A 7,982-nucleotide genomic window follows, 5' to 3' on the forward strand; every position below is an offset into this window, starting at 1 on the left:
GTTGTGCAGCTAATTTCCACTCCTTTTTTTTCCCAGAACTTTAAAATTTTCCCAAACAAAATCTCTCTAGCCATTAAGCAATAATGCCCCATTCCCCCTCCCTCATTCCCTAGTAACCTCTTATTTTACTTTCTGTCTCCTTGAATTTGCCTATTCTAGGTATCAACGGATAAACTTTAAAAATTGTTTTTGTTTTATTTAGCATAAAATGCATGGAAAATGATCCATGCATTTTTATACATGCTCACAGAACAAAGAAAAGTACAAAGGAAAAAAAATATAAGCAAAAGAAAATTACATCATAACATACCATTGTCAACATTTGCTGAACGTTATCACAGACACCTTTCCATTGCACATCGATATACAGAGCCATAGGAAGAAAAATGCAGAACCAGATGGGTAAACTTTGAAAAATGAGATTATTCAACATATGGGCTTTTTAAGTTAGAAATTTACTTGTGGAGGAGAATTTAACAGAAGAAAAAGGGATTGAAAACATGGTCCAGCTTTGGATAAGTGATTGTTCACTTAACAAATATTAACTCTGAAAAAGATGTTGGACTCCTTGATTTGTGATGATGTGTTTTCAACTTGGACTGTCGCAGAAGCAATGCTGTAGTGAGCAATGGTAATGTTCAAGCACTCAGCCGAGGAGGCCTGAGGTGGAGGCTGACACTGGCTTCAGGGCACCAGGACTTTCTGCTTGGAGCTTGGAGCTTTCGTTTTCAGAGCCAATCATGATGCTAATGAAAACAGGTAATTTCCTTATGGGCCAAGCATTATATAACCCATCACTTTCCATGTGTTAAGATCCTGGATCCTGGGTTGGGGATGTGGCTCAAGCGGTAGCGCTCTCGCCTGGCATGCGTGCGGCCCGGGTTCGATCCTCAGCACCACATACAAAACAAAGATGTTGTGTCCGCCAATAACTAAAAAATAAATATTGAAAAATTAAAAAAAAAAAAAAAGATCCTGGATCCTTACAACCAATCAGTGATCGTGCTACTGGCTAGTTACTAGTATCTATAGTAGGACTGAATGAGTGAACAGCTGAGGAATTTGCCTAAGGTCACAAAGCTGGAGGACCCAGGCAGGCTGACAGCAGAGCTCACATCACCTCTGAAGGTGAGCATCCATTGGATCTGCGACTTCAGCAAGGGGGCTTTTGCTGGCTGGGCTCACTGTTGGGGGAGAAGGATGGTGAGGTCCAGCCAACCCTGGCTATTAACATGGTGCATTCCCATGACTTAACTTGTTTGCTCTTCTCCAATATATTTCCATCTGACCGAAGAGAGAACAGAGGTTAACTCTTCTGAGTACACAGTCCAGAGTCAGCTTTGGCCTCTGACTCCAGAACCACCACTTTCTCTTTCTGCCCCTCTCCTCAGCCCAGCTCTCTCTGAGCCTGATGCTGATATGTTGCAAATGTAAATGGGGAAGGAGTACTTTAAAAACAAAGGCCCCTCTTTTGAGTGAACACCTGTGGAATACCATATAAAGAAAACTCAAGGGCTTCATATTGGTTTCCTGAAACTGCCAGGAACAAATTACCATCAACAGTGGTTTAAAACAGAAGAAATTTACAGTCATGTATCAGTTGGGGATTTATTTGGATAAATGCATTGTCACGCAATTTCGTCATTGTGGGAACATCATAGAGGGTACTTACACCAAATGAGAAGACTTCAGTGTCACTAGGTGATATAATCTTATGGACTGCTCTTGTGAGAAACTGATGTGATTCCATTTTTGAAAAAATAAATAAATAACAGAAGCTTCTACCTCAAGGCCTGTCCAAAGAAAGGGGGCGTGACCCTCGTCCTTGGAAAAATCCACTGAGAGCTCCTAGGCACATAGCCACCCTGCTGAGTTGTTTGTGAATAATAGGAGAGCTCTTTGGCACCAGGTGTACTCTGACTCAATTAGGCTAGGTGGGGACCCATCGCAGCCCCCTAGCAACCACCAATCAGCATGAGACAGGGAAAATACCTGGGATGCCAGATGACCCCCCAGTAGTCTCGGTGGTTGATAACATGTTAGGAAAACATGTAGTTTAGCATGTACACCCCTCATGGATTAAACCAATCAGTTCAAAAGAACCTCCCCCCTCTTGTACTAAACAATCACCCCTAACCAACTTGTTCCCGCCAGTGAATGTGCTAATCAATGTTAAGAGTTGTTGTTTGATTCCCCCCTCCCCCGTGTGAAATGATTTGCTGTGTGATGTTGTGACGCATAGGGTATCCCCCAAAAACCTATAAAATCTCTCTGAACAAAGGAACAGGACTCACTCCCTGAGACCGCTGTGTCGGGAACGGTTGTGAGTCCAGGCTCGAGCTTGCAATAAAGACTCTTGCGTGATTGCATCGAATTCAGCTCCTGGAGGTCTATTGGGGTCCCACGAATCTGGCATTACACTTTTATATGTGATCCATCATCAATTGAAGCATTGGTATGCAGCACATGACTGTCCTTTCTCACAGTTCTGGAAGCCAGATGTCCAAAATCTAGGTATTGGATGGGCCACACCCTCTGAAATTTCTAGGGGAGAATCCTTGCTTGCCTCCCCCAGCTCCTGGTGACTCATGACAATCTTTGGCATTCCTCGGCTTGTGGTTGCATCACTCTGCTCTGGGCTTCCTTCACATCACCTTCTCCTTTCTTATAAGGACATTTGTCATTGATTTAGGGCCCACTGTAATTCAGAATGATCTCAAGATGCTTCACTTAATTACATCTACCAAAACCCTTTTTCCAGGTAAAGTCACATTCACAGGTTCACTGCAGATATGTCTTCTGGGGACCTTGCAACACTAGACTTACTTCATGGCTTGTGACTGAGTGAAAGGAACTCTCTCCAGTGGGTAACTTCAAGGCCACCACTGACAGAAAAGTGGCCCTTGATTAAACTTCAGGTCTGACTGTCACAGGGAGCCAATGGCAGCTACATCAGAGCTGCGTTGCACCATCTTGAATCATAGTGAGACCTACAACTGCAAATGCCCCTACATTTTGCCCTTGTATAGAATTTCTCTTTGGGGGTTAAAAATGCACATCCACACTTAGTTTCTGACTAGGAGAGGAAAAGGAAAGAAAAACAGCAAAGTTCAGATCTCATGAGGCTGTGCCACACGTCTGTATATAATGTTCTCCTCACAAAGATGTTGTAGTGAATGCTTTGAACTGTCCCCATAAGGCATATGATGCGATTAGAATATCCAACAAGTTATTTTTGGAAAATATGCTGAGTCCTAGTACAGAACACCCTTTTAAACCTGTAACCCTTTGTCTGACTTTGTGCCTTTCATTCTAGGCATGGTGTTGTAAGGCCTAAGGCCCCCAGCTTCAAAGAAGAAGACATCAGTGGGGAGATCATGGTTCTACTCTGGCCAAGAGATCCAGGCCCACTAAATCTGTCATAAGAATACCTTGATTTTTTGGTAGGGAAGAAGTATCGGGGATTGAACTCAGGGGCACTTAACCACTGAGCCACATCCCCAGCCCCATTTTGTATTTTATTTAGAGACAGGGTCTCACTGAGTTGCTTAGCAACTTGCTTTTGCTGAGGCTGCCTTGGAACTTGCAACCTCCTGCCTCACCCTCCCGAGCGACTGGGGTCACAGGTGTGTGCCACCATGCTCAGCCATAAGAATACTTTGTTAAGTTAAAATTCTCTTTTCTTCCACCCTATTATGACTTAGTTCTAAAAATGACCCCCAAAGAACTCATGTGTTAGGCAATATAGCAATGTTCAAAGGTGAGGCTTGTCAGTGGATTGATCCATTTGATGGATTAGCAATTTGAGTGGACTATTGGGTGATAATTGTAGGCAGGTGGGGCATGGCTGTAGGAAGCAGATCACTATGATTTTGAGGAATACCTCTTATCCCTGACTCCTTCCTTACTTTCTCTCTCTCCCCTCTGTCTCTCTGCTTCCTAGCTCCCATAAACTGAGCAGCTTTTCTCCTCTACCTCTTCAGCACAATGTTCTGCTTTACTTCAGGCCAAGAGCAATGGAATTGGCTGCCCATGCACCCGAATTCCTGAACTGTGAGACCAAACTAAATTTTCCCATCTCTTAAGTTGTTCTAGTCAGGTATTTTGGTCACAGTGGCAAAAAGCACTGTCTAACACAGAGACCATCTCATACCAGTTGAAAGAGGCTTGAGATAGATACTTTTCCAATATTGAAGACTCCTTTCTCCTCATTCTCTGATTTGCTCATCCCTCCCTTGAATCTCCTTACTCAGCCGGGGCCCCACTACCCACACTTTCCTCTGAAATCCCAAAGACTTTATTGATGCATCCTCTCATCACTGATGCTGGAGGGTAGATGATGCTAATTTCTTGCTCCCCCGTATCTCTGTCTGTGACTTGACCAATGCCAGTGCCATTTGAATGATACTGGAAGCCTCTGGTATTCCCAGAATTCCTTCCTCCACTCTAGATTAGCAGGAAGGCAGTCAGTTTCACAGAATTCGGGAGCTTCATAACTTTATGAATAGTTGTCTTCCACTGATTTTATTTATCTTGAAAACTGGTTGTTGAAGTTCCTTCCTTTGCCCCTTTAAAATAGCTTACTGGTAGTTTTATCATTTAGATCCCATTCTTGTTTCAGAAAAATAAAAAAGTAAAGCATTATATCTGGGCATCTGACCGTTTTTATCTGTGGCGAATGCCGTAATCAGAAAATCAGTGTGATAGGGACTGCCAGGCATCATCGCTCCTCTCCTCCGTGGCTCCCTCCCTAGTTCCCTCCTTAGGAAATGATTCTCTTGCAACCTGGGCGGGTGATGCACCCCCACCCAGCCGTGGTTATTGTCAAATGCATGAGTCAGTGGCAGAGAACAGCTCCTTCATCCCTCCTCAGTGGCCTCTGCCCATCATTCACGCAGGGCCAACTTCAGTCAGGCCCTGCTCACCTGCTTTTGCAAGTACCAAATCCTCTCATCGGGCCTCTGTGGATTATCATCTCCATTTTCAAACAAGAAAACTGGGGTCCTGAGGGCTGCCCAAGGTCATGAATGGACCCCAGCTGCCTGGCTTCAGAGCTCATTCCTTTGAACACTGTGCCAACCTGCTACATCATGGGGCTGATCTCTTAAGGCAGAAGGGCCACACTGTTGTCTGGGTGAAGGGCCACACTGCTGCCTTTAAGAAAAGAGTGAACATCTTAATAACATGCACTTTGAACATTCCAATGTAGAAAGCAAATTATTGCACATTCAATATGGTAAGAATTCCATGGGTTAGGTAAAGACACTATTTTGTGGGTGGGGTGGGTGCGGGTACTGGGGATTGAACTCAGGGGCACTCGGGGACCACTAAGCCACATCCTCAGCCCTGTTTTGTACTTTATTTAAAGACAGTGTCTCCCTGAGTTGCTTAAAAACTCACTTTTTGCCGAGGCTGGCTTTGAATTCACAATCCTCCTGCCTCAGCCTCCCAAGACGCTGGGATAACAGGTGTGTGCCACTGTGCCCAGCTTAAAGACATTTTTTTAAAAAATCCCTGTTTTACTCATGAGGAAATTGAGAGTTCCGGTATCTTGATTTGCCTAAGGCCACCAGTTGGTAGGTGGAGACTTGAGTCCAGTGCTTCTGTCCCTAAGTCCAGGCTCCTTTCTACAGCCCAGGAACATACCTCCCCTCAGATGCCGAGACAGTGCCTACTTGGTCTGCTTTGATCACTTAGAGAAAACTCGCTTCCCCTAAAACATCTTTTGCACCTGCCTGGCCCCTTGTCTGTAGTCCCTCTGCCAAACCTGCCTCTGCTAGAACCCGACCCTGCAGGGGATCTTCCATTCATCAGTGTGGCCAAGGTTCATTCTCAGGATCTGAACTAACTGAGGTGCTCACAGATTCAATGTTAATAGAATGGATGGATTTGTTCCCAGTTAGTTTTCCCCAGAAAATTCCAGTGAGAATGCAAATGTGTCCCCTGGCAGAGAGGCCTGGAATTTGTTTATTGATTCCCCTCTGGGAGAACAAGGTTTGGAGGAATGAGCCTTGATAGGGCAAGAGGAGAGAAGAAGGGAAAGCCCCTGGGGGCAGTGAGCCCTTGGCAAATCAAGTGCAAGGTGGAGACCCCAGACCCCCATGGAAGAAGGAAAAGAAGCAGTCTTGGTCCTGGGGAGGGACAGGGGTAAGATAGGCCCTACTGGCTTCAGTTTCACCCTGGGTTGTCTGTTCCGTGGGAAACAGTGAGTCCAACTCCTCCCCAGCACACACAATGGGTGAGGCTCACTGCTGGGGGTCCAAGGCTGGATTCTCCCCAATCCCAGAGCAAGGGCCAAAAAAGTGAGTTTCCCCAAGAAGGTCCAGAGAACTTGCCCAGATACCCCCCTATTTAGGCCAGGGTCTCCCTTCCTCTTAACAGTACACTGAGAAAGGAGAGGAAGTGCCATCTCCTCACCCCACCCGAGTTCATCAAATGGTCCTGCTTCTTGCCCAAGGCCTTTCTCTACGCATTGACACACATAGGTTCATATTGTACACAATGATGGGACCTTGCTCTGTAGATCTTTCTGTGACTTATCTTTTCCACGTAAATACGTAAATACGTTGGACAGCTCACTGTCAATTCACACATTAGATGAGCTGTAAATCTTTTGAAAATAGCTGCATTGCATTTCATCATCCCACATACCAGACATACCACCATGTCCTGAGCCAGTCTCTCTCCCTGGAGAACAAGAGAGCTGCCTCCAGGTTGTTACCATTGTGAATATCGCCACAACCCGCACTTACATAAAGCCATTTACATAGAGGCACATGGAGCAACTGTTTATTTTGAGAGATTCCCATGGTCCTCTGCGCGCTCTCTCCTTAGTCTTTACTGAGGAAGGGAGTGTATTTCTCCTGGACTCAGCTTTAGAAATCTAGTTCCATGCTGCCCTCCCAACTGTGCCAGGGCAGCGAGTGAATCATTTCACCCGGTTTCTGAGCCAACCTCAGTGAAAATGACGACGAGTGAAGATCCTGACCCGCAGTCATCACACAGGTGGCCTCTGGCCTCCTATTCCGGAGAACGGAGGCTTCCCTGCATCATTTTCTGTAATGCCAAAGGAAATCCCCAGAGCAGGCGGACTCCCTGATGCCTCACGGAAGGCACTCCCACGGAGATAACCGGATGAATGCTTTCTTCATCACAGCCCCTGGTTCTCAATGGCCTCCCGGCTGCCAAGAAACCTTTCTGAGCTCATTGCCGCTGCGGCAGCCAGACTGCACTTCCTAGAAAATTGTCATTCCATTGACTGTTTACTCTTGGGGCGGATCACTGCTTCCCATAAGCTCTTGCAGCCCTAAGGTAGTCTTTTGGTAAATCCCACCAGGTGTCTACACGAAGGGGAAAAGACGTTCTGTATTTTACATTCTTGATTTTTTTTTTAATGTGTCAGAGAAATGGAAGTCATGGTCCTATTTTTAGTTCATGCTAAAAGCAAGCAATGGACAATTCTAGCAAGGGAACTCAATGCTGTGTCACAATCACTCTCGCTCCCTCTCTAGAAAGGTGGTGCACTGCTTGGGATGTGAAAAGGACAAGGAAATAGTTCCTTCCTAATACATTTCTCATGCATGTCATTGACAGCTTTGATTTTTTTTTTTTTAAATCAGCCTTCGTAGAGACTATCAAAACTCGACTGTGCTGACCGTATTGCAAGTTGTCATAGCAGCGTGTTGGGAAAAGTTTTCAATTAGCAATAACTGAGCCTCAGATAAACCTTATTGGCTATGATCCTGCCGCTGCACAAATCTCACAGTCTCGATTTTTGCCAAACACTCTATGAACCACTTATATTAGTTCCTTGTCAGTTTAATGACTTTTTTAGTTGACATAGCTTCATCCTCATGAACATCTTATACAATGGGTTGGGTGTGCTGATTGGGTTTCAACACATATCAAAAATTTAAATGTTGCCCATCACCTAAAATACTCTAGAATCCAACCCAGTGGCACACTCTGAAAAAATCAGACCT

General features: G+C 45.2%; 1 non-coding gene across 1 annotated transcript; it reads right to left on the reverse strand.

Moving 5' to 3' along the window:
* Positions 1-7,619: 7,619 nt before the first annotated feature.
* LOC114106460 (U4 spliceosomal RNA) lies at positions 7,620-7,760 on the reverse strand. Its single transcript, XR_003585194.1, has one exon. It is a non-coding gene; the product is annotated as a U4 spliceosomal RNA (small nuclear RNA).
* Between the last annotated feature and the right edge of the window lie 222 nt (positions 7,761-7,982).

This window comes from Marmota flaviventris, chromosome 15 (assembly GCF_047511675.1).
Source record: "Marmota flaviventris isolate mMarFla1 chromosome 15, mMarFla1.hap1, whole genome shotgun sequence".
Taxonomy (NCBI): domain Eukaryota; kingdom Metazoa; phylum Chordata; class Mammalia; order Rodentia; family Sciuridae; genus Marmota; species Marmota flaviventris.